The 27,588-nt window shown below is 40.6% G+C and overlaps 1 protein-coding gene across 8 annotated transcripts in view; it reads right to left on the bottom strand.

Annotated features, from left to right (window-relative positions):
• Positions 1–27,588, bottom strand: part of LOC124970134 (zinc finger protein 300-like) — a 68,151-nt gene that overhangs the window by 18,857 nt on the left and 21,706 nt on the right. For 4 of the 8 annotated variants that reach the window (XM_047533246.1, XM_047533245.1, XM_047533239.1 and 1 more), the window contains exon 1: positions 345–671. The exons of 1 other annotated variant lie outside the window; for it this stretch is intronic. The gene's annotated coding sequence lies outside the window, so the exon portion shown is untranslated. Of the gene's footprint in view, positions 1–344; positions 672–23,196; positions 23,327–27,588 lie in introns of those variants that run through there. 3 more of the 8 variants (XM_047533241.1, XM_047533242.1, XM_047533240.1) reach the window with 2 other exon arrangements.

Here is a 27,588-nt window from a genome sequence, read left to right as displayed (position 1 = left end):
CAGTTCTTTGCTCCCCTGGAATCTGACCCAGGAGCTCAACAAATGTTTCTTGAATGAACAAGAGCCCTGAGATACCAACCACTTCACATCCTTCATTTTCCTCGTCTCTGTGCCTTCTTCTGGTTATAGTGTGGGGTGGGCAGGAGTGAGGGAAGGTTAGAGAGGAAGGGGACATCCCCTATCGGGACAGCGGCTTTCCTCCGTGACACCCTCTTCCCCTAGAGACCCAGGCACTGGACTAGGTAGGAGTGGAGTTCAGAGATCTGGATGGGCAGAGAAGCTCCAGGGCAAGGGTTGGAAGCAAATCCACTTGAGGAAAGAGGGGTGACCTTTGGGCAGCTCACCGGAGTCCGCGCTGTCACCTAGGTGGTCCCTGCACACACCTCCGGGGACGGTGGGCTCTGACGAGCAGTGCTGCGGGAGGACAGTGTCCGTGAGAAAACAGGCTTGCCTGCGGCTGCCGGACCCACTACCTGTGGGTCCTCCAGCAGAGCCGGACAGCACCCCGACACTTGGATGTCAGACTGAGCCCCGAGGAACACGCACTACACCTGCCTGGTGCCCAGACGCCTCTGCAGCAAGTGGGTGCCAGCCACCCTGGTACCACACACAGCCCCGGAGCGAAAGCACACCTCTGCGAGGTATGGGAGCATCCAGTCCCAGGCGCTGTAGGTACAACTTAGGGTCTGGAAATGCGCACATCCGACCCCGACCCCTCAAAACACTGCGTAAGAGCCCCCCACCACAAGGGGGAACAGGACTACAACTCCCAGTAGGCTCCGCGGCTAGGTGCTTCCGACTCCCCGTGATACACTTCCGGCCGTGGCGCAAAGCCACATGGGCAAGCCAACGTGGCACCGTGTCCTGACCGGAAGATGCCTCCGTGGCACCCGTGGACTCTAAGGCTGTAGGTGAACACGCCCCCTCCCACATTCTCCCCTCTCCTGTGGTCCCTCTCGCGGGTCCCCCGTGAATCTGATCTGACCTCGGCCCTGCGCCACCTTGTGGAGTGGGCAGTGGCTGCCACCGAACTCTGAAGTCCGACCAGGGGCTGGCGCCAGGTCTCGCGCCTGAAAGTATTAGGCCTGTTCTCAATCCTCGTGACAACACCAAAATGGGTGTCCTGACCCCCACCCATTTCGTAGATGAGGAATCGGAGGCAGCCTAACTCCATATGCACCCTGGAGGAATCCTGGGAAAAGGTATCAGGTTTCAGGGAACCCTCTTGTAAAAATTATGGCTGTAACTCTTAAGGTGATCATGAAGTTAAGATGCAGAAGAGAGGGGCTGGGGCTGGGGCTCCGTGGTAGAGTGCTTGCCTAGCACACGTGAGGCACTGGGTTCAATCCCCAGCACCACACAAATATAAACAAATAAAGGCATGCTGTCCATTTACAACTACAAAAAAAAAAAAAAGATGTAGAAGAAACTGAAGTGGAGGTGGGACTGGACTATAGCCAGAGCGTGCATAAAAATAGAACTCTGATCAACTACAGCTGCAGTTGGCCCAGGAAACCTGGAAGTTCTTATTGACAATAAACAGCCCATGAAGTGCAATTGCTCTCTCTTCTAATGATCCAGGAAACTAACTTTTATGTAACTTTTTTTAAAAATAATTTTTGCAACCAAAAGCCCCAAGTGACCAGAACTTGAACAATAAGTGACAACTTCCTTAAGGAACCAACCAGAGAAAACCAAATATGCAGCCCTAACTGCCACCTTTGGTTACACATTTTTTAACATTTTAAAAGCTGATTCCTACTGCTTATATGGTCTGCTTCTGATTAGCCACCTCCAGCTTTCCTAGGTCAGTGCCTCGAATCAGGGCATACCTGAAGCTTTCCTTATAGCCAACATAAAGCTTTCCTCCTGCCTTTGAGTCTGCCAAAACTGACTCCCTTGCTATGGTATGCTCTGAAAAAATAGCCTTTTGCCTGTTCTAATTTGAGTGACCTTGGTTTATTTCCACAGATAAAACTAACAATATTGTTATGTAGATTCTGCTTATTGTGGCCAGCTTATTAGCTTACTGCCTTTGTGCAGTTTTTCCTGTCATTTGTTATGAAAATTATTCAAGATTCACGTAGTGATGATAAAAGAAATTTGAAGTTTAAAATAACTTTTTAATGCTAGCCCATGTATACCTCTGCAATTATTAAATCTTAAAACTGTAATATTTCCTGTATTACATAACTGTCAATTAATTGGAGTTCTTGTTTTACAATGTTACTAGAACTGATAGGGGACAGATATGAGTGGTGAGAATGTGAGGTTAAGGAAACAGTTCTATAAAATGGGACCACTGTGATGGCCCCACATGCATTCTTTTCCAAGAAGCAATTTACCTGCAGCTCTGCCTGCCTGGCTTAAGTGGACAGGCTATGTCACATTTCTCAGCAAACTACCTATTATTTGTAGGAGTAATGCAGGCCCAAAATAATGTCATTGAAAAGACCACAGGTTACCCTGAAGGAGGAGGCTTTTGTGACCCTTTTCACAAACCAGATCCTGGAATTCAGGGAGATAAGGGTAGTTCCTTCTAACCATAAATCCTAACCATAAAATCCATAAGACTTTATTGTTAAGAATTCAATTAGAGGGCTGGGGATATAGTTTAGTTGGTTGTGTGCTTGCCTCACATGTGCAAGGCCCTGGGTTCAATCCCCAGCACCACAAAAAAAAAAAAAAAGGAATCCAATTAGAACCAGTCATTATGGGCCAAAGTGATCTAGAGTTGTCATGGCAGTGGGGACTTGAAAGCTGAAAGTTATCCTGCTGTCAGTCAAAAATCAAGAAGTGAATCTGAGGACTGCCTGGAAATGTCTCAGGGATCTCCAATAAAACTGGAGTGTAGGAGAGGCACACTGTTCCTCTCCTCTCTGAGAGGACCCACTTCTCTCCCTTGAGAGTGTCCCCTTGTCCTTATACAGACATGTTTTCTTTATTTATTTTTTAGTTGTAGATAGACACAATACCTTTATTTTATTTTTCGTGGTGCTGAGGATCATTGTGGCTGAACCACAACCTCAGCCCCAAGACAGACGTGAGTTTTCATGTCTGTTACTCTAAGCAACATGTCTGAAATCTTTCTGACCTGATCACAAGAACTGGGGTTCAAAGGGGGACCTTTGTGCTGACTCAGTTTTCCAGAAGGACCCAACCCTATGACAGAATTACTGCAGAGTTTAAACAAATAAGATTGTTTGGAGCTAAAATAGATATCCCTTATGAAAAGTGAAAAGGCACCCAAACCTTTCCAGACGTGTGAACTCATACAAGAGATTTTATTAGGCAGACGAACAGTGTCTACCTTGAAGAGAGAGCTCACGAGAGAGGGCAAGGCGGGGGAGCTTCGCTTAAGTAGTTGAATTTCCCGGGCTAAGGACCATGGGGCCAGTTGCTGAGCAGTTAAAATTGGTGGGCTATGGATTAAGCCAATCGCTGTCGAGCACAAGCTGACAGGTGGACCAATGGCTGGCTAGGATGGCAGACTGACGGTTGGGGTGCTGTCATGCCTCCTTGACTTCGACCCCAGGCGTGTCCTGTGCCCGGCTGCCCAGGAAGGAGCCCCACAAGGTTGTAGGGTGCCTGAGGCCTGGGTCAGAGCCAGACTGCAGAGCAAACCCAGCGCCTGCCTGCTGCCTGCCACGGCCAGGCGACATCCAGCGGGTTCACCCTGCCACACCGTGTCCGCTCGCTGTGCAGCCCACTACACCCTATAATGTCATGTATCATGTGTGGTGGGGCAAAGAATGTCTTCATGTGATTTTTCAAAAAACTATTGAAATGGTCATTTTAGATACTAATATGTCCAAATAGTAAATGTTATTTTAATTTGTTTTGCATTCCTGGATACAGAAAGTGAGATTTTTTTAACATGCTCTTAGAATCAATTCATGCCCTTTTCAAGGAAATAAAGTGATCCTATTCTTTTGTAACATGGGATTTGTTTTATTTGTTTTGTTTGGTTTTGTTTCTACTTCCTTTATTATCAGGTTTGGATATCAGGGATTTGAGTCCTTTGCTGATTCAACTGCAAGAACAGATTTCTACATTGTGGTTTGTTCTAGAAAGAATCAAACAGAAGAAATCATCTCCTTAAAAAATGTACAGAGAGATTCATTTATGAAACTTCTGAATACAGGAATTTTTGAAGAATAATCCTTTTAGGGGTTTTGTTTCTGTTCTTTTCTTCCTGTTTCACTTATTTTGGTAACATATGTTGTCTTCCAAATTGTCCTTTAGTTAGTATTTAAGTTTACTGTTATTTATTATGTCTATAAATTTAATTAAAATTTGTAGGTTTATTTTTAGAGTTTTCCAAGAATTAGTTCTCTTTGTATTGATTAGCTTAACCAGAGATTTGCCTATCACTTATTTTTCAAAAAATGAAGTCTTAGATTTTTTTATTCTACTTTTCCTTTTCTTCCCTAATAAGAGAGAAAATAAAATTCTCCTAGAAATCATCTTCTGGGCTGGGGAGATAGCTCAGTTGGTAGAGTGCTTGCCATGCAAGCATAAGGCCCTGGGTTCGATCCCCAGCACCACAAAAAAAAAAAAAAAAAAAAAAAAAATCATCTTCTAACATCAACATTACACGGAAACTACTTTAAAATAAATGGGGAAGTGGAACCTTCTGTTCTAATTGCAAACAGAGAATTTTAAATGTATGGAAGCATATTATTTAGGGTATGAATAAAACTGCTGTAAAATAAAAGTGTTTTAAAAATCATCAATGATTATTTCTCATGAAACTACCCAAGTAGTTCCAAGGGAATCAGAAAACTGGGTTCCTTCTAAATTACTGCCTTGCCATCCCTAGGGGTTTTCCTAATCTGTATGGTTCAAGATGGTCATTGCCACATCTGTATTTCAGTCAGCTGTGAGAAGGGAAAAGGGAAGTGGATAGAAGAAAACTACCCCCCTTTTTTAAGTAATTTCTTGTCTTATCCCATTAGACAGATCGTAAGTTGGTTTACCACCACTATTTACACACAAGGCTGGGAAATGGAGGTTATTTGAGGAGAGCAGTGTTTCCAAGTTAAATATGGGGCTGTCGGGGGAAGGGGCATATCCACTACTTTAGAAGGAGAGACCAGAGGAGTAATAACTAGCAGTCTCCACCACCAGGGATAAGATAGGAAGCAGGATATCACAGGGCCTGCCGGCCAAACCATTCAAAATCACAGTGATACTAGCCATGAACCTCCTCATACCTCCCTCTGTGAGTTAGAAGATAGATTGCACTGAATTTACTTGGTTTTTCTGTTTAGAGGATTTTATTTTGTTTTATTTTCCCAGGCAGACAGTCAAATCTGGTTCCTGTTACTCCATCTTTATGGAAACACAAGTTCATCTTTATTTTGGAGGATCCTTTCACTGGATAGAAATTCTAGGCTGCCATGATTTTTGTTTTCCTTTCAGTACTCAAAAAGACCATCCATTTCTTCTGACTTCCATAGTTTATCTTATTTCTCTGCTTTACTTTTATAATGTGTTTAATAGTTGGATGTAAGAATTTTAGAACAGCAAGCCAAGAAAAATATGATTAGAGGATAAATTCATTAAATAGAACTTAGAGTAGAAAGGGTCAAAACACAAAGACCTAAATGCTTAGAAGCTAAACAGGACAATATGTTCTTTATTTTAGAATAAGGAATGATTCTTAAGGAAAAAAAAAAAATATATATATATATATATAAAACCCAGGTAGTTATGGGGGTAGGAAAGTTATGAGATGGGATTAAATGTGATGTGGGCTGAAAGAGAAAGAGGTGTCAAGAATAACCCCAAGGGAGAAAACAAATGGCCGTGGCACTAGCCCCAGTCTTGCAAAAAATCAAGGAATACCATCATATCATGGCCATCACAGCAGTTTGAAATCTAACATCCAAATCCCATTTCCTAAGCCAAATGACATCCCCTGAAACTGACTTACTATGTCATTACCGCTAGTACTACTAGTTAACATTAATTAAATCCTTACTAAATGCCAGACACAATGGCGATTGTTTTCCATACAGGATTTATTGACTTTCCACACCAACCTTCTGAGATAGGTACTACAGGTTGAGTATTCCATATCTGAACTGCTTGGACCAGAGTGTTTCAGATCTGGGAGTTTTTCAGATTTTGGATTACTTACATAGACTACGTCAGTTCAACATCCCTGATCTGGAAATCTGAAATCTGAAAAATTTTGAGCATCATGTAGGCATGATGGATTTAGAATTTTTAAATTAGGGACGCTCAATCTATAAGAATCTCCAATTTACAAATGAGGAACTTGAGGTTTAGAGAAATTATATGTCTCATATGGTTAGAAAACAAGATTTAAAATTCATGATTTCTGAGCTGGGGATACAGCTCAGTAGAAGAGTACCCGCGTAGCATGCACAAGGCCCTGGGTTCCATCCAGCATACCCAATAAGGGAAAGAGAAAACTTCTGATTTTATCTTCTTCAACATACCTGTTGTCTAGAATTTATGACCTATGATCTTAAAAGTCATTTAAGAGAAATACCGACTTCAAAAAGTTTATAATGAGCCAGGAGTGGGAATGACATCCACCATTTGAACACTCTTGTCTTGGAAAGTTTAACAAATCTTTTTTTTTTTTTTTTTTTTTTTTTTTTTTTTTTTTTTGCAATGACCATGAAATAACTAACCCTTCTTTTTTCTCCTGCATTCTTCTGGCTGTAGCATTTCCATCCTTGAGAAAGAGTCTATGGATGGAATATACTATCATGTCTTCACATTAAAGTGATAATACAAAAGAAAAAGAATTCATGTGGTTAGTTAACAAAATCTGTTCATAATTATGTCAAAAGAGTTTTCTGATTTCTGAATATAACCGGGTGTGAGCTTCTTTAGATACCTTGCTCTTCAGTTTGAAGGTGAAATAATTTTTGAATAAGCCCATTATCTTAACAAAACATCTTTTCAGAAGGCATTTTCCCATGAGGTTAGACTTGATTGGCTTGATTTATCTATCTCATTAGGTAGAAGGGAGTTTGGATGCACAGAGGAAGAGGATGCGGTTGAGGAATTGGAAACCTATCACAAATTCAAATCTTGTACATAACACCTCAAGTCTTCATGTTCCTTGGGGGTTACTTTAATGTATTTTCCCATATAAATTAGACCTCTCAGTTTCTTTTCCCACTTTGACCCTTATCCTTTGCACCTGAGTGAAGCTGAATTCCTATAGGCTCTAAAGACCACTCCCTCTTAAATGCTGGAACCTTCAGTAAAATCTGACCCACCTCCATTAGAAATTATAAAGGCAAAACTGATCAAAACTTGGAAATTTTAGAAAATCAGAAGACACTCCCTTTATACAACTCTGTTCAAATAGTAAGAAAACCTAAAAGAAATTTATAATTTTCCAGAGAAATACAACTTATCAAAATTGACCCCAAGTAGAGACAGAAATTCTAAGAGAGCTACTAAGCATAAAGAAGCAGAAAAACAGTTTCCACATGTAAGATGCACTTAGTGTTAGAGAAATTACACCAAACCTTGAAAGATCACATCGTGCCAACTATTCTCAAAGTATTCCAGAATAGAGAGAAAGAAAGAACACTTCCAAAATATGTTTATAAAGTAAGAATATTGTTTTTTTAAAAGCTGATAAAGAGGGGCTGGGATTGTGGCTTAGTGGTAGAGTGCTTGCCTGGCATGTGTAAGGCACTGGTTTTGACCCTCAGCACCACATAAAATAGATAAAAATAAAACAAAGGTATTGTGTCCATCTACAACTGAAAAACAATTTAAAAGCTGATAAAGATCACACACCAAAATAAACCTTCACATCAACCTTACTTTTGGTGTCTTGATGAAAAATCTTAAGATATTAGCAAACAGCACTCTATTTTAAAGATAAAACATTGTAATCAAGTGATGTTTCCTTCAGGATTTGGGTGCTCAAGTACTGGGAACATCATTAATATAATAAATCATGTCAATGGAACTAAGCAAAAAAGTTGTATGGCCCTTCTGGAGGCAGAAGAAGCATTTAATAAAAGTCAGCACCCATTCATAACAAAAAAACTATGTAAATAGGATTAACAGATACTTCCTTAAGATGATGAAATATGTATATACTTCAGTCCAAAGTCAACATCTTAATGAAAAAATTCTAAAGAATTTCTCAGTAAAATAAGTAATGACACAGAGTTTTCACTCTACTCATTAATATTGTGTTGGAGTTATTCAGCACTGCAATGAAATCTGAAAAAGCAAATTAGTAATCCAGTGTAGTGGCACATGCCACCTCCAGGTACTCAGGAGGTTGAGGCAGAAGGACCATTTTGATTGATCCCAGGAGTTCCAGGTCATCCTGGACAACATAGTGGGACTCTGCCTCCAGAGAAAAAAGCAAATTCAAGCAGAGAATAGGGAAGAGGTTAAACCATATTTTTAGGTGATATGATTATAGATCTAGAAAACACAAAAGATTCAACAGAAAAACCACAAGAAAATTCGTAAAAGAAGATTATAAAATCAACATGTAAAAACTTCTGAATAAACAAAAGGCACCTTAAATGTATTATAGAAGAGGCTGTAATGGAGCAATGTTAGCAAAATTACTTCCTTGAAAAGCTTTATTTCTTAGAGCTGTTTCCTCTTCCCCTCCCAATCTTTCCCTAATCTATTTCCTCATCTTTAAAATCTCTTTATCATGCTGTTAAAAATTCAAAAGAAAGCCCTCGCAATGCCTCTCCTCTCCTTAGTTCAAAAGGTAGTATGTTTATATGAAAAGAAAATGCAGATGCTGGCCCCAGAAGGTCAAGTTTCCCTTTTATGCTATAAGGAGGTAACAGAGACTTGGAGACACTGAAGGCTGCAACATCTTGGAAGAGGGTGAATCCTGTGAAATTTCTGCCTTTTGGTCCATTGCACACCTTTTACTCTCTAATGAAAGCTTTCCATGCCCCTGACCCTTTTGAAGATGAACTGCAAGACAGAAAGTCCTCTTCTAATCTTCTTCAAAGCTGGTTTTGAATTAAACCTGTTCTTCCCTTGCCAACCCACTTCCTGAGCTACAGTGGAATGGGATGAGCAATGAAGTCTTTCCTTCCTGGGTTCAGTTTTTGGTGAGCCAGCCAGGAGGAAGGATCCCATCCCTGAGTAATCTCCATTGAGGGGAATAGTGGAAATTGTTTGGGAAGGGGAGACTCAATGCTCATTCTTACCTATAGTATTTTAAAAGATAATCCCAAGAATTGCCCACAGACATTTTAAATCCCAGGGATTATTCCCCCTTACTTCCTGCTATGGCATCACTATTTATAACTGTTTTGTGAATGAAGGAAAAGTGTTTTTTAATGGGAACTGATGGGTTTCAGCTGGGTACACAGGAGAAAATGGCTTTTTTTTTTTTTTTTAACCTGGTGTGGGTCATTTTTTGGCATGGAGTAAAAAGCTCTCTCTCAGCCACTTGGGATTTAATAAGCTATTTGTACCTCATTAGTTAGATCAATTCTTTCTTCCTTTCTTTCTTTTAGGGTATCAATCCATGTGAGATAAAATTCAGAGGGCCAAAATTCCCAGATATTATCTATTTGGAGAGGGTTCATTTGTTTGGTCTAGGTTGTTTTTCTCATAACTCCTTTATTTTCACACCACCTAAGGGTACTCTGGGCCATATACTAGGTGACTAGACAATTATGAATATGATTCCATGACTAAGAAGGAGTCAGCATGCTACTGTAGTGTTACTGTAGTGTGGCCTGCCTGTACATGTGTTAGGCTCTGGTGATAGATGACCTCCTAACAATTCCTTAAATTATCATACTATTCTATAATTGGGGTCATTTTATAAGAGACCAAATAAATAGGGTGGAATCTCTTACATACAAGCTTTCATGCTATTGTATAATGAGAATTCTAAGAAAGAGGGAAATAAATTGATAGCACAGAGTGGAGGGAAAGCCTTTATTCCCCTCCTGGACAAAACAAAAAAACTCAGAATCAAAGGGAAAATTAATTAATGCAGAAATTAATATGTTGGATGTTCTAAATCCACCCACAGCCAGTGTAGAAGGTATTGCACCTCCCACAGAGGATGAGAGACACTGCACTGTGCCTCCTCCCTCATAGCACAGTGGGCAAGAGTGACTAACTCCCGACAGGTCACTCGCTTTGGCCCTGGAGCATCCCAAATGGGAACAGGACAATATGCCCTAAGGCTATATCCAGTCGGAGCTTTAGATCAGGATGGTCAGCCAAGAGGAAACTATTGGACTTAGAGTCCATTCTCAATATCAGATTTGCTAAACTGGAAAAGCTCTGATTCACCCAACAGGGAGGATCCATAGAAAATGACCTGTTTGTCTCTATTTTTACTACACACTGTTCTACTTGGGCAGACATCTACGCTCTTTTAAACATTACGCTAACTGCAGATGATAAAATGCTAATGATAGACAAGAAGATCCTGCAAGGTCCCCTCACTCCTGCTGTCCTGTTATTGGAAATGAACTAGAAACCAAATTATGTGAAAATGATGGGTTAGCTAGATCCTTACAAGGGTTCATCTTGGCAGGATTAAAGAAAGGGGTGTCTAAGCAGAGAATTTTGAACAAAATACAAAGAATACAGTAAAAGGCAAATGAGAATGCTTTGGAATTCTTAGATTCTATCAGGCATGCTGAAAGTACATGGACACTGATCCAGAAACCCCAGAGAATACGAGGATGCTTAACATGACTTTATGAGGCAAAATGTCCTCAACATTCATTTAAAATAAAACTTCAAAAGCTGGGAGGGGCTATAGGAATGAATCCATCCCAATTGGTGAATATTGCTTTTTAAATATATAATAAAAACAGAAAAAGATGAGCAGGTTATAGTTTTGTGGCAAGATATAATGGGACATGAGAAAAGGAAGGAGAAATGGATCAGGTGAACATGGAAATAGGGAACCCCTAGGAGAGGACCTGTGTGCATATTGCGGGGAAGAGGAACATTGGATATGCGACTGTCCAAAATTCAAGAAAGGTGATGGAAGAGAGAAGGAGAAGCACACAGAGATGATGAAACAGGAGTATGAATCAAACGATGAACGAGGAGGCCCAAAGATTCCCCTTAATCTCTCAGAGTTAATCAAGATTGCCCTACAGGAGCCCCAGGTAAATTTTTGACAGGGGAGAATCAAATTATAGAATTTTTCTTGGACACAAGCACTACCCTTTCTGTTATTAATACTAAGGTAACTCAATTCAGTCAAAGGACAGTGTCTATCACAGGAGTAAGAGGAGAAATGCAGAAAAACCCTTCCTCCAATGATGGAGTGTCAGCTCAGAGACTTAAAATTAAACATAGTTTCCTTTACACACCACAGCATCCAATTCCATTATCGGGATGTGACTTATTGTGCAGACTAGATACTCAAATAACCTCATCTCTGAAAAGACAATATCTTCGCTCATACAAATGAGCATAGATTTGTTCAGGACCTGAGAGCTATTAATGCCATGGTGCAGAATGTTCATCCTATTGGGCCAAATCCTTATGCTTTACTTACCGTCATACCTATGGATTATGGATGGTTTTCAGTATTGGACTTTAAAGATGCTTTCTTTTGTATTCCCCTGGAGGAAAAAGCTTAATTACTATTCACTTTTGGATGGTGAGATTCATTCTTGAAAACTATCTTCCAATAATGCTGGACTATATTTCCTCAGGGTTTCAAAAATTCTCCCACCATCTTTTATAAGATTTTAGCCAAGGATTTGAGAGTTTTGCAGTTGGAAGAAGGGGTCTTGCCTCAATATGTCAATGATTTGCTCATTGCAAGCCCCAATTATGAAAAATGTCCATCTAACACCACTTTGGTGCTACATCACCTGGCATGCTGTAGATATAAAGTGCTCCCCTCCCATAAGGCTCAGATTTGGAAGCAGAGTAAATTCCCTTGGGTTTCAATTAAAACAGGGGAAACAACCAGGTGCAGTGACACATTCCTGGAATCTCAGACACTGGGGAGGCTGAGGCAGGAGGATTGCAACTTCAAGGACAACCACAGCAACTTAGGGAGACCCTAAGCAATTTACTGATACTCTGTTTCAAAATTAAAAAAAAAATTGGGGATGCAGCCCAGTGGTAAAAGCACCCCTGGGTTCAATCTCCAGTGCCAAAACCAAAATGACAAAACAAACAAACAAAAAAACAGGGAAAACAGGGTTTAGTGTCCAACCAGTAATTGCCATCATTAAAGCCCCTGTAACTAGAGGCAACCATGAGCATTTCTAGGTTTGACAAGGTTCTGCCAAATTAGGGTTCCCAACTTTTGACTCATAGTCAAACCTATTTATGAAGTCCTAAAAGGGTTACATTTAGGACCCTTATTTTGAACTGCTGAACATGTCAATGAGCATGTGACACCTATAAAGAAAAATTGTCAGCACCATCCATGGGGTTACCTAACCCTCAAAAGCCCTTCAAGTTGTACATCCATGAAACACAGAACATAAGTCCGCTTCAGATGCTCAGAGAAACCCCACAGCCTATAGCTTATTCCTCTAAACAATTGGAACAGACAACTAGAGGTTGGCCATCCTGCCTTCAAGCAGTTGCAGCTACTTGTGATATCTTACAAAGGCAGAAAATGTCACCGAGGCACAGTCAATTAGTGTCAATTAGTGCCTCACCAAGCATAGACTTCACTAAGGAAAAAAAGATTATTGGTTAATGGCAGAACCAATGGACAAATATCAGGCTATTTTGCTGGAATCCAAATGTTGTCTTGCAAACTATCACAGCCCTCAATCCAGCCTTGTGGCTCCCAATAATGAAAACTGACTCTGATTTGGAACATAACTGCTTAGAAATTCTCTGTGCAGTCTCATTCCAGCAGACTGAACTTGTCAGATGAACTGCTGGAGTTGATGACTGATTGCTATACACTGATGGAGCAGCTTCTTGGACAGACACTGCAGCTGAGCTGTGTATGCTACAGTGACACTAGACAAGGTTATAGACTCCATGCCCTCCAGCCGGCACCTCTGCACAAATGGCTGAACTGATCACACTCACTAGGGCTTTACAGCTGTCACCAGGGAAACAAACATCTATGCTGATTCCAAATATGCATTTATGGTAGTGCATGCACATGGAGTTATTTGGAAAGAAAGATTATTAATTTCAGGAAACAAAGACATCAAACATCCCAGGAGAACACTGGCCCAATTTGAGGTGTTGCTTTACTGGTTCTACTATGCTCTGCCCAGGGCACCAAAAGACCAACACCCAGGTGGTTAAAGGAAAGCAGAAAGCTGACTGAGCTGCTAGACAAGCTGCTAGAGAGAAGCAGCTTCCTAGGGATTTGATACCTCACTTGGGCTTGTCTAAGTTCAAGCATGATTACACAGGATGTGGAATGAGCCCAAGAACAGGGTTTCACTGATACAGACTGACTCATTATGGAAACTTAGTGACAATGGATGATTTTACTCCCTGAGGCTCTGGTATATCCAATTTTTAAAAGTATTTTGTTTTAGTTGTAGGTGAACACAATATCTTTATTTTTATGTGGTGCTGAGAATCAACCCAGGGCCTCATGCATGCTAGGCAAGCACTCTACCACTGAGCCACAATCCCAACCATGGTATATCCAGTTTTTAAAGCACCTACATGCAAGGACACATGATGGCAGAGATGCACAGGCAGATTTTATACTGCCTAACCTGAAAGGCCACACCTTCAAAAGACTCTTCAAAGGCTTCTACAAGGATTTCATTTGTGCAAGTGCAAGGCCCTGAGTTCGATCCCCAGTACCGCCAAAAAAAAAAAAAAAAAAAAAAAGTTGGAAACGGGATTTCATTTGTATGCTTAAAAGAATCCAAAAACTGAACAGAACCTACCTCAAAAGGGAGTATAATATAATGGATAGGATTTGTCCCACTGAAGACTGGCAAAAAGATTTTATTTGGACACCTAGTATTTGTAGACACTTTCTTAGGCTGGGTAAAGGTATGCCAACTAGAACTGAGAAAAAAAATGACATAATTAAATTCTTGCTTAAGGAAATTATTCCCAGGTTTGGACTGCTGAACTCTATTCAAAGTTATAATGGGCTGTCATTTGTTTGCAAGGTCACTCAAAGGGTGAGTAAAGCTTTACAAATAACCTGGAAACTAGCTGCACTGGTCCTGGAAACTACAATCCACTGGGAAGATGGAGAAAATGAATTATGCTCAGAAAAGAAAAGAGAAGAGAAAAGAAAACTGGCCAAGCTTTATCAGGAGACTCATTTAACATGGATTAAGTTTTGCCTATTGCTCTGCTCCAAATTATGGTAGCACCCTGCAGTGGATTTAAGTTAATTCCCAGCCTTCAGAGTATCTGGGATTACGAATGGGTACCACCACACCCAGCTTGTCCATGACTTTAAAAATAAAATTGATCCAGGCATAATTGCACACTCCAGTAATCCCAGCTACCCAGGAGCCTGAGTCAGGAAGATTGCAAGGTTGAGGCCAACCTGGGTAACTTATCCAGACCCTGTCCCAGAATAAGAACTGGCAGTGCAGCTCAGTGGTATTTTGCCTAATATGTATAAGGCCCGAGTTCAATCTCTGGTACTGCTAAAAATAAATGAATAAAATTGTAATAAAAATACTGAAGCATAGCTTTAAAAGAAAGATTCCAGGCCCTGGGTTCAATCCCTAACACTAAAAGTTAAACCAAAAAGAAATGTTTAAAATTCATAGGAGCAAAATGATAAAAACACCTGAATGACAAAAAGGGAGACCTGCCATGTTCTTGATTAGATGATTTAATATCCTGAAGGTATCTGTCTTCTCTAGGGTAAGCAATAAATTTATAATGAGCTCAATAAAAATACCATTAGCTTTTTTTATCCCCTCAAGTGAGAAACAAGCTGATTATAATTTAGAAAAAAAAAAAAAAGATAAGAATAGCCAAATAATTCTTGAAATAGCTGCTGTCCATATATTAGAATATATTTGCACCTCTGTTGCTAAAAGACACTGACCTGTTGGTAGGCAGACACCTCAGCAAAGCAGCTGGGGATAATCCAGAAACAGCAAAACTAATTGCAGATGCAAAGCAAGTATATAATAAAGATAGCATCTCAAGCCAATGAGATAAAGGAGTTCTAATACGGGATGCTGGGAAAACTGGCTGGCCTTATGGAGACAGAGCAAATTAAATCCATTGCTCAAGCCACATGTCTCCTGTATTTCAAATGAACCAATGATTTAAATGTAAATGTTTTAAAAATGAAACCATACGAATGTTAGAAGAGAACACGGAGAAATTCCTCCACAACTGGGAGAGGGAAAACTTTCCTAACAATGACTCAGAATTCACACACAACGGGGAAGATTAACAAATTCAACTACATAAAAGTGGAAAACAAAACATTGACATAGGGTAAGATACCAAAACCAGAGTAAAAAGGCAGAGGACTTATTAGGGAAACTCTTTGTGACATATGTCATAGACAAAAGGTAATAATTCCTGATACATAAAAACCTCCTAAAATTAGAGAAGAAAAAGATGAATACCTTACAGAAAAATGGGCCCTAGATATGACCAGAGAGTTCACTAAAAAAGAAAAGCAAATTCCCTTAAATGTATGAAAAGTCATTTACTCTCAATTTAAGAAAGATAAAATGAGAGAAATCCAAATATTTAACAGCATACAGAAAAAAATACTGCACTAGATTGGGTATATATTATTTTGAAAACTAGTATATAAGAGGGAAAAAATTGCTTATCTCTTCTTACATAAATGACACTTCCTAGTAACCAAATAACCAATAAAGGGGAACTAATAAATTAAGGCTTGATAGAAACAGAGTATTTATCATTTTGCAATTCTTAATGAATCATTAGGCGATGATCACCAATGACTGCTGACATCTTTCTAATAAGAAAACCAGACATTCTGTCCACTTATAAAACTGTATATGACTTTACCTAACAAGCCACCTTGAGAAAAACTTGAGACCTGTGCAAAATCCAGGCTGTGGGAAATTAAGCAGTTTCTCCAACAAATAAAAACAGAGACCAAGGGAGGAAAGAGATAGAGAATGGATCTCTTCATTAAAAGAGAATTAAGAAACATAATAATCATTAGCTTTACATGTATTATGTTATGTATATACAACTAATATTGCTATTATTGTATTATGATATCTAGATAAAACTAATATACAACTAATATTGCTCCTTTTTTTTCTTTTCTTTTTTTTTTTTTTTTTTTTTGTACCAGGGGCACTCAGTCACTGAGTCACATGCCCAGCCCAATTTTGTATTTTATTTAGAGACAGGGTCTCACCAAGTTGCTTAGCACCTCTATTTGCTGAGGCTGGCTTTGAACTCGAGATCATCCTGCCTCCGCCTCCGGAGACACTGGTACTACAGGCGTGTACTACCATGCTCGGCTTACGTGCTTTCTTTTGTATAACTGCTCTGGTGTCTCTCTGTTTCTCTGTCTCTCTGTCTCTCTCTCTGGTGCTGGGGATAAAACCCAGGGCCTTGTCTGTTCTGAGCTCTACCACTGACCACACCACCAGACGTACTGTGTGTCTTCTGACCCATGCTCTGCTTCTGGGTCTCTTCTGGGACAAAAGTAGTCAGAGGAATACTTGCATTTTATCAGGGACTACACGTCCTGGGAAGATCCTTAAAGTTATATTCAGAATAAGACCCATCCCTTGAACTTTGACAGTACTGGCTCCAAGATGGCAGACCAATGCCCCTGGCCCTTGCTCTGTCAGACAGATGAAGGCAGGTCACAGCTCAAGCACTCAGAGAGGTGGATGGAAGAAGGGTGGCCTTCTCCAACCTGGGGGATCTGGAATGTTCCTGAGCCCTCCTAAATCTCCTTCCTTTGTTTTTCCCTTGTGGAGTTGATGGTACACAGTTGTTCCCTCTGAAAATCCAATTTCCCTGACCCATTACCTTGTCTGCTCACCCAAATCCCTTTGCATTTCAAACAGAGATTATGGTTGTTTACTGAAGTATGTCTCCCATTTAAATTGGAATCTCTACTTCCCTTCTCTCCTGTGGGTTTTTGCCTTCTCTAGATAGGTCTATAATCTAGGCCAAGGTTTTATAAAGAAACAATAAGACTCCTGACAAACCCCACTGTGAACTCTGAATGAGTCTTTGAAGGAAGTACAGAAGAATGAGAAGAAGAGAGCTGGTTTTGTGGGCATAACAACAAAAAAGGTAAAATCAAAGACAAAATATGAGAAGGAGTGGAAAAATACAAATTTACTAAGTACTTACTATATGCTAAGTACTGCCACATATATGATCCAAATAAATTCTTTCAACAATCAATGGAATAGCTATTATAATGTTATCCTCATTTTACAAATGTGTAAACTGAGGCTCAGAAAGTCTAAGCGCACAATATCTTGAAATGTAGGAGAAACTCAAAGAGGCAACTTGTTCCAATCTTTCAGATAGAAAGTGGCAGCTGCAACTTGATATTTCCTAACCTGATTCATGTCTTGATTTCCCCCCAAAATTGAAGCTATGGAGGTCTCCAAGACTTACTGGCTGCCAGTATGTTGCATTTCACCTAGGTTGTTACCTCAAAAGGCAGCCTCCAGGCTCCTCCTCTGCAGAGCACCTCTCTCCCCTTTGTTATATCACACCTCCATACATTCTGTCCCCTCAGAGTAGACCTAAGAGCTTCTAACCTCATTTTGTACCTGGGGAATCTGTAAGCCAGAGAGTTTAGCTTATTCCGTAGGTTTGTGACCACATGGGGACTAGAACTTCTTTTCCTTCACTATGCCCTCTGTCTTGGAGAAGGATGACGAAGAATGATAGGAAACTTTGGGGACCTAGATGTCCTAGATTGAAGATGACACTCTGGTCCTCAAAGGCAAGAGTATGCCCAGGAAACACAAGCACAAACTCCATGCCCAACTCGAGAAAGCAGGCAAGACGCTGCAGCCAATGCTAAACTAGCTCTTCACCATTTTTAAAAACTGTTAGAAACATTCTAGCGCTTTTCTGTGGTTCTTCAAGGTTGTTTTCTTCCTGTTCAGGGTGATGATGACTTTTAATGGAGAAATCTACATTTTAAGTGAATGCACAGATGAGCATGTGTTTTGATGGGTTTTGACTAACATGTATATCCATGTAACTGAAGCCCAGTTGGGATGTAGACTTGTCCATCATTTCAGAAAGTTCCTTCGGGTCTCCTTTCCTACCTCCCCATCCCCACTTGACTACAAGTGTGAAAGTTCTGACACCTGAAACACCTAAGCCTTCTGGGATGGGGCAAACCATTTATCCATCATACCATCAGGACCCCAAGAAATGGCAGTCACAGCTCCCCCACCCCCGAGCCAGTTGCTGAAGATGCAAGTAACTGTGCCATCCACTTTGCTGGCTGTCACCATGAGGTCACCCAGCAACAAGCAAGTGAATTTTTCACTTCTAAATTTTCCACAAAGCTATTTTTCCTTCTCTCTCTCTTGTTCCCTGAGACCTCAAGCTCAGTTTCTCTATGGCTAAAGTCAGTGACAACCCTGATAGAGAAGGTGAGATGCCTGTAATTACCTTAGCAACAGAACATGCTGTGCGAGTGAATCACATAATCTCATCCCCATAGCAACACAGGATCACAGTGACAATAGCGCCCACTTAGTCCAACCTCTTTGATTAAAACAAAAGCAGACACAAAGAGAGTCACTTACTGCTCAGATAGCTTTCATGACCTTATAGGTATTCTTTGTTTGGAAACACAATGGGATGTTGATACAAATAGGTTAAGCAGGGGAGTGTCTGGTTGCTGGTTGGTAGGCTGAATTAAGTTCAGGCTTTGTTATTATTAGGAACAAAGGAGAATTTTTGATGCATGGAGGAAGAGCAAGTCCACAGGGTATGAATACAGAGAGGTTAGCATTGGAGACCACAGAGCCACGGCAAGAAATCTCATTCATTTCTCTTTTAATGCGTCTTCAGAAGTGAGATTGCATCATTCTCTGCTTTTGAGGCTGCCATGGAAGGAATGCCCTCCCTTTATCAGCTCAAGTTGCAGATTATAATAAGAAAATATTGTCTCTGTAGTCAAAGCACCAACTCCTGGCTGCTCTCCATGGCAGAGGGTAACACTATGAAATGTAAACATGAGATCTGGAGAGATCCCTGATATCTGCCCTAACTTCTGAATGCATCCTGTTCTCATTCAAAACCAAGGACTCTGGAACCCCATGATGTCTCAGTGACCTCGCTAGAAATATGCCACAAGCTGAGCTTCACAAAAGCAGGGAGCATTTGAAGTTGACATTTAAAAGATAAATGGATCCTCTCCAGGCAGGCAAAGACCACAGTGTCTAGAGCCGTTTTTGGCATAACCTAGTTGAGCATAACTAATCCAAAAAACAAATGCTCTAAAATCTGAAAGTTTCCATGAGTAGAAAATTCCACACCTGTTAACTATTATTGTTAAGTACGTATGTGTGAATAGTGTTAAGAAAATGATTGCTTATCAGTAGAACATGAATTTGAAGTCAGGAATGATGGTGATGCCAGGCACACAAGGATTGTCCACTTGAGTGGCTGAGACAGCAACACCTTTGCTTCCTGAGGGTCCCAACATACACATTATCTCATACCCAAAATTATTAAAGACATTATGTAAGCCAAGCATGGTGGGGCATACCTGTAATCCCAGAAACTCAGGAGGCTAAGGCAGGAGGACTGCAAGTTCGAGATCAGCCTCAGCAACTTAGTGAGAACCTGTCTCAAAAATAAAATAAAAATATAATAATATATAAATATAAAAATATAAAAAAATATAAAAAGGGATGTGGTTCAGTGGTTAAATGTCACTGGGTTCAATTCCTGCTACCAAAAAAAAAAAAAAAAAAAGAAAAAAAAGAAAGAAAAAAAAGACATTATGTAAAATTACCTTCAGTCTATGTGTATGTTGGGCATAAAACAGAAAATAGTTTCATGTATAGACACCAATCCCATCCCCAATATATCATATATATATACACATATATATATATATAAAATGAGATATATAATGAGATATATATGTCCTCAAATCCAAAACGTGAAATACTTCTGGTGCCAAATATTTCATTTATTTAAGGAATACTTCACATATTAGCACTGAAAAAACTATGTTCTAGTGTAGCAGGAGCATGTATGGTGAGTTGGCTTAAATATTCCCACTTCCATCAAGAACCAAAAAAGAGGGTAGGGATATAGCTCAGCTGGTAAAGTGTGTGCCTTGCATGCAGAAGGCCTTGGGTTCAATCCCTAGCACCACATACACACACACACGCACACACAAAAAAATCTCTGTTTTGGGGCTGGGGTTGTGGCTTAGTGGTAGAGCGCTTGCCTGGCATGTGTGGGGCACTGGGTTTGATCCTCAGCACCACATATAAATAAATAAATTAAATAAAGGTCCACTGACAATTAAAAAGAAAAAAAAAAAAAAAAAAAGGAACCAAAAAGGCAATAATGATAATGAGGGGAAATCTAACTATCCCTCACCAAGCCCCACAAACCTCCTAATTCACATACAGGAGTCTAACCACCTCAAAACAGGATGAATTGGAGCTGGGGATGTGGATTAATGGTATTAGTGGCATTGATCCACAGCACTAAAAACAAACAACCTTTCCCTCCCTGCCCCCCAAAATAAACAGGCAGTCAGAACTTCTGGCTTCCAGTCCAGCAGGTAAGTGCCTGGAAGTTACAACCCTGCTCTAACAAGCAAAAGGCTGAACCAACTGAAAAATCAATAACTCTTCTTAGACACTCAGCGGGGTGAGGTCACAGCACAGGGCAAACTGCTGGCCTGAAAAGTGGACAGGTGCCCATGGATGCAAACTGCAACTTACCCGAGTGGAACCCTCCATGGGAACCAGGACTGGGGAGGAACAATGACTTGCTGGAGACTCAGGGTAGACAAATCCAAGAGAGGGAGAAATTCCAGGGAAGCCTAGTCATCCAGTGTCCTGCCAGGATCTCCACTAGGTTCTCACCATTAACACATCAGAGGAAAAATGCCCTCCTCCTTCTGGCAGGGTGGAAAGGAGGTAACAACCCCACGTTACTGGAGCTCTGCCCTCAGGAGAAACGAGTGAGCCAGAACCTAATCTGCTAGAGTTTACCAGAACCTACCCAGCCAGGGCAGAGGGAGATAGCCAACTCCAGCCTCACCCCCAAGCCATCCCGTCCCACCCCGGGGGGCCAGAAGAGTAAGGCGCACTGATGCATTTAAGAGTGGAGGCCACAACCTCACTACAAGAGTGGATCCAAGGAGACCCAAGCTTCCATGAGTTTTACCTTCAAGTCCTTACAGCAAACAGCAGAGAAGAATCCCTTGGAGCTTCCAGCAGGAGGTGGGGAGAAGAAACAAGCCAAAGCATTGTTTTTCTTAACAAGTTCTGACTGCAGGAGGAACTAGTTAGCCAGAGCCAAACCTGCTGGGAGAAAAGAAATAGCCAACTCCAGCCCCCTTTAGCCATGCTATCCCACCTGTGGGGACGTGAGGCTGAGAAACTCATGTGATCTTCGTAGTCCAGAGAAGCAGGCTGATGAGAAGACTGAGACCTAATTGTAGGAACAGAGAATACTTCCCCTCCCTACACATTCTGCTACCACCGTACAGTTGTCCCTTGGGTATCCACCGGGGATTGATTCCAGGATGCCCCATGGATCAAAATCCAGGAATACTGAAGTCCCTAATCTCTGCATATCTTCCCTTATATTTTATTTTGGTACTGGGGATTGAATTCAGGGGCACTTAGCCACTAAATTACATCCCCCCCCACCCTTTTTAAATATTTTTATTTGTAAATGGACACAATACCTTTTATTTAATTTATTTTTATGTGGTGCTGAGGATCAAACCCAGTGCCTCACATGTGCGAGGCAAGCGCTCCACCACTGAGTTACAACTCCAGCCCTACCCAGCCCTTTTTATATTTTATTTAGAAAGATGGTCTCGCTAAGTTATTTAGGACCTCACTAAATTGCTGAGGCTGGCTTCAAACTCCAGATCCTCCTGCTTCAGCCTCCCAAGCCAGTGGGATTACAGGCATGGGCCACTGTTCCTGACTCTCTTCCCATATGTTTAAAATCATCTCTAGATTATTTATAATACTAATAAAATGCAAATGCTACATAAATAGTTGTTACACTATTGTTTAGGGAATAATGACAAGGAAAATGACTGTATGTGTTCAATACAGGAACATTTTTTTTCCCGAATATTTTCCTTCCAAAGTTGGCCAAGTCTGTGGGTGCAGAACCCTGGGAGAACAGAGGGCAATACATTCACAGCAGTTCCTTCAACTGAGCACATTATGTCCGGTTGTCAAGAAAAAATTATAAGACATATTTAAAGACAAAAAAATTCAGTTTGAAGCAACACAGCAAGCATCAGAACCAGATATGGCAGGAATGTTGAAGTTATCAGGGCAGAAATTTAAAACACCTCCGATTAATATGCTAAGGGTTTTGGTGGATAATGCAGGCAGAATGGAAGAAGACAGGATCAATGCAGGCGGAGAGATGGACGTTCCAAGAGAGAACCGAAAAGAAATGCTAGAGAGCGAAACACTAACAGAAATGAAGACTAGCTTGGATGGGTTTATGAGCAGACTGGACACACTTAAGGAAAGAGCTCTGAGCTCGAGGATGCTGCAGCACTAATAATATAAAAATCAAAACAGTGGCCGAACAATCTAAAAGAGAGCAAAAATCCTTTTCTGAGCCTTAGAGATTCTACTGACAAAGATAGATAGCCAACCAGACATCGGTCAGGAGTTGAATCCACCAGCAGGAACAGTTTTCTGGAATCTAACAAAACCTTTACCTTTTGACCTGCACATTCCAATACACTTACAAAATTTATGACCACCCTGATTTGTGCCAAACTTACCTTATTCCTGTTTATCTCCTTAAAAAATGCCATTTCTCCCTGTAATAAAAACCCAAGCCGGGTGTGATGGCGCATGCATGTAATCCCAGCAGCTGGGGAGAGTGAGGCAGGAGGATCTCGAGTTCAAAGCCAGCCTCAGCAAAAGAAAGGCACTAAGCGACTCAGTTTGATCCTGTCTCTAAATAAAATACAAAAGAGGGCTGGGGATGTGGCTCAGTGGTCGAGTGCCCCTGAATTCAATCCCCAGTACCAAACAAAAATTAAAAACAACAAAAAAACAGGCTCACCTTTCCTTTGGCTCCATGTAGCTGAACCACTGTTCCTGATCTGCAAATCTTTTTCCACCCACATAAAACTGTCTTTGCTTTATTTTAATCTCATTTATGATTTCTTGGTTTATAATATATATCTTCCAAACTGAAAAGCAATGAGAAAAAAAAAAGTCTGAGGAAAGAAAAAAACCAGAATATAACATTCAAGAACTAATGAGAATACCAAAAAGAGAGAAAAGAACAGAAGCAATATTTGAAGCAATTATCTTAAGAATTTCGCTTGAAGTAACTTTGAACACCAAATCACAGATTAAGAAACTCAGAGACGTGCTGGGGTGCCGGGGATGTGGTTCAGTGGTAAGGTGCTTGCCTGGCATGCATGAGGCCCTGGGTTCAAGTCCCCCAGCACCCCCCCCCCCCCCCGTAAAAAAAGAAGAAGCTCAGAGACTATCAACCTGTGTTGCCGAAAGCTTGGTCCTTATCCCAGATGCCAATGCAATACCGAGGACACGGTTTTGAGAAAAAGGAAAGAAGTTCACTCCTGTCCCAAAGACTGTGATTCTGCCCATCAGCAGGAACAGGGGGCTTTTAAAGGGGTGACTCAAAGGCTACATTCCACACGTTCTGAGTCATTTCTGAGGTCTTCTGGTACCATCCCCAGAATCTGATTGCTTCTTTCCTATGTTGAGTGTGTGCTCAGGGACAGATGACTCTGCTGAGGATGGGGAGCAAAGGTAATCCTGTTTTCCCTGAGATTAGGGAGGAGCAGGGAGAGAGGAAAAGAAAGAAACCTGTCCATATTTTTTAAAAAGTTGCAGTGGCAGAGCAGCAAGGGTTATATTCAAAGCATGAAGTGAACCACTGTTACACCAGGATAAATGGCCAAAAAAACCCACACCAAGGTATCATACTCAAACTACTGAAAATCAAAGATAAAGAAAAAATCCTGAAAGAGGCTGGAGGAGGGGGATGGAAACACATCTAACCTTCCGGAGAGCAAATGTAAGAATTGCAGCTGACTTAGAAACCATGCAAGCAATGAAGGCAGAGCAAAATGCTTAAAGTACTGAGAAAAAAAGACCACCCCCTAGAATTCTGTGTCTTGCAAAATTAGGCTTTAAAAGTGAAAGAGAGGGTTGGGTTTGTGGCTCAGTTGTAGAGCACTTGCCTAGCATGTGTGAGGCCCTGGGTTGAACCTCACCACCACATAAAAATAAATAAATAAATGAATAAATAAATAAATAAAATAAAGGTCCATCGACAACTAAAAAAATATTTTTAAAAAAAGTGAAAGAGAAAGGACCACCTGCATTCACCAGAAGTTGGAAAAAGTGGGACTCTCAGAGCCTTTTTGACCACAGCCCACCAAAACCCTGGCTTCTGATTTCAGGCATCTGCAAACCATGAGAGAATGAAGGTTTGTAGTACTTTTAGTTTTGATTTTTAGGTAGGTGAAATAAAAATAAAGTCTTTCTCAGACCAATAAAAACAGAGGGTATGTGCTGCCAAAAGACCTGCCTTGCGAAAAATCACAGAAAAAAAATATTTGGGGGGAAGGGAAATTATACAAGTCAGAAAGTCTGGTCTACATGAAGAGCTCAGAGAAGGAATAAGTGAAGGTAAAATATAAACTTTTATTTTAATTTTTGTTATTAGTTGATCTAAAAGATAACAGATTATTCAAAATAGAAGCAATGATATTTTCAACTATGCATGTATATAGATGTCCATATACATTTACATGTAAGAATGTATATAAGTACACATATATATGTGCATTTTTATATATGCAGATGTACTTATATATTTTTATATATTCTTATGTGTAGTTATATGTGTGAAATGCATGACAGCAATGACATAAGAGACAGGAGGGAGGAATTAGGATTATTTTATTATTATACCGTATTCATAATACCTGTGAAATACTGTAGTATTACTGAAAAATGAACATGAATTGGTAGTATATTGAAAACTCCAGGACAACCACTAAAAAACACTTAAAAAAAAAAAAAAACCTAGATGTATAGCTGATAGACTAAGAAAGGACAGTGGAATCATATAAAATGCTTAATTAAAACCACAAAAGGGCCGTGGTGCTTCATGACTTCACTGAGTCAGATGTGGGATCTGGTGTGACCTCAACTGTGGGTCCTGCCAAGCTGCCTCAAAGCATTATTAAAAATTTTGGGTCCCCACGAAGTCCTACTACGCCTGAGGTAGGACAGAAGAAATAAGAATTAGGTAGAAAGGAGACATAAAAAGAAGGACAAGGAACTGAAATTTTAATTCAAAAGTTCCACATACTTTTCTGGGCCAGTCACTCCCAGGAAATCTGTAAATCTACCTGTGTACTGTTAATTACCCTTCCCCATAAATAGATTAAGCAAAGATGGATCCAATATATTGAAAAATAAGATTTTCCAGCATTCTACTGATCTGAAAATGAAGACCACATCAGCCTAAGGATCCTGAGACTGACCAGACACCAGAAACCACCTTAAGATTGCCAGAGTGCTATCATTCCTACATACCTTCCCATATGCACCTCCCACCAAGTTTCCTTTAAACAAAAGCCTGAACCCACAAAAATGTCTCACTCCTGACATGTCCCACATTCCTCCTTGAAAGTGTATGTTTTCCAAAATAAATCTCCATCTATGCCTTTGGTGTGTGCCGAATTTTTTTTCCATCACCTAAGCCAAGGACCCCACTGGTCCTGCTTGGAGCTCCCCCTTCACTCCAGGAACTCTTCAAACCAGAGACACCGCTTCTCCTGTGGCATACCCAGCCGTGCTAGGAGTTTGGGGTAGGAATGGGGTTGATGAGTTTCATCGTTCATAAGATCAAGAGTGCTGATAAAAGAACTAAGGCTTTGAAATGTTCCAGTCCTCCACCTGCTCATGGTCATTATTAACCGGCTTTCTCGAGGATACAGGAAATGAAATGTCAGTCTGCCTATAAATTTAAGCAAACTGTGTTAGATGGGAACACAGAATGTCACTCTCCCCTTGTATAAGTACTGTTTACTACATGGCATGAATAAATGCATCTGTAAGATGCACCACTTTTTAAAATAATTCCACAAAAGATAGAAAAAGGAAAAATTAAAAATAGGAAGAAAAAACAAAAGCAACAAAGAGAAAACAGTGGCAAATAGAGTAGATATTAATCCAACTATATCAATAAGCTCTTTGAATGGCAATGATCTGCATACACCAATTTAAAAAGTGATGAACAAAGAAGACTCAACAAGAAACCCACTTGCAACATACAGACATATAGCATTTTAAATGAAGACATGGAGAAAAACATACCATGCTAAAGTTAGAATAATAAACTTCAGAGCAAGGAGAGTTATCAAGAATGAAAAAGGGCATTATTTGATCATAAATGGTTCAATTCTACAAGAACACATAAAAATCCTTAACTATATTCACCTAACAACAGAACCAAACTACATGAGGAGTTGTGTGGTGGTGCATGCCTGGAATCCCATGACTGAGTTAGAGCAAGCCTGTTCTGAAGCAGGAGTGAGAAAGGTCACACAAATCAGGGGAATATAGCGGTAAGCAGAAGAAAAGTCTTAAAAGCAGAGAATTGTTCAGGAGCAGTTATTACCTCACAACAGAGGCACCTAGTTAAGTGGTGGGGTAGTAAAATTTAACAACCGGTTCTCTGGGGAGCAGGGGCAAAGACCAGATTGCAGGGCTCAAGAAGCAAATGGCAATTGGGATGTGAAAGTGGCAAACTGACCTTTTATGAAGATGTCCTCGGAAGGAAGGATGGAGGAGAGAATCTAGATGGGGCCTGACTTACAATGATCAGACTTTGGATTTTTGAACTTTATAATGGTGCAAAAGTGATACACATTCAGTGATACTGTACTTTGAATTTGGGGACTTTGGTGTTCTGCTGGGTGGCCATATGCTGCACCTCCCTGTCGGCCACATGATGATGAGGGTAAACAACTGATTCTCCTCAGTGTGCTGTGTCGCTAAGCTGAGATGTTCTGAAGGTTAGGTGGATTAAACGCATTTCCAGCTTATGATGTTTTCAATGTATGGTGGGTTTATCAGGACACCCTGTAAGATGAGGAGCATCTGTAATAACTAGAGTGGGATCCAGAACCGACAAAGGATGGTGCGAAGCTGTTAGTATCAAAACCTGAAATAATCAGCTGATAAAAAGACAACTTTTGTTTTGGCTCACAGTGTTTTGGAAACCAGTGTTTGGAAATAGTTTCCAAAACTATTGACTGATTGGTCCCAGTGTTTTGGGGCTTGTGGTGGCACATGGCAAAACCATTTACCTTACCACCAAGAGCGCAAAAAGGAGAAAGAGAAAGAGACTGGGTTTCCACAATCCTCTAGGAAGATTTCCCCGATGACCCAAGACCTCCCACTA

Source organism: Sciurus carolinensis, chromosome 18 (genome assembly GCF_902686445.1).
Source record: "Sciurus carolinensis chromosome 18, mSciCar1.2, whole genome shotgun sequence".
Lineage (NCBI taxonomy): Eukaryota > Metazoa > Chordata > Mammalia > Rodentia > Sciuridae > Sciurus > Sciurus carolinensis.
Note: the sequence above shows the minus strand (reverse complement) of the source record. Positions and strands in the feature narration are given on the sequence as shown.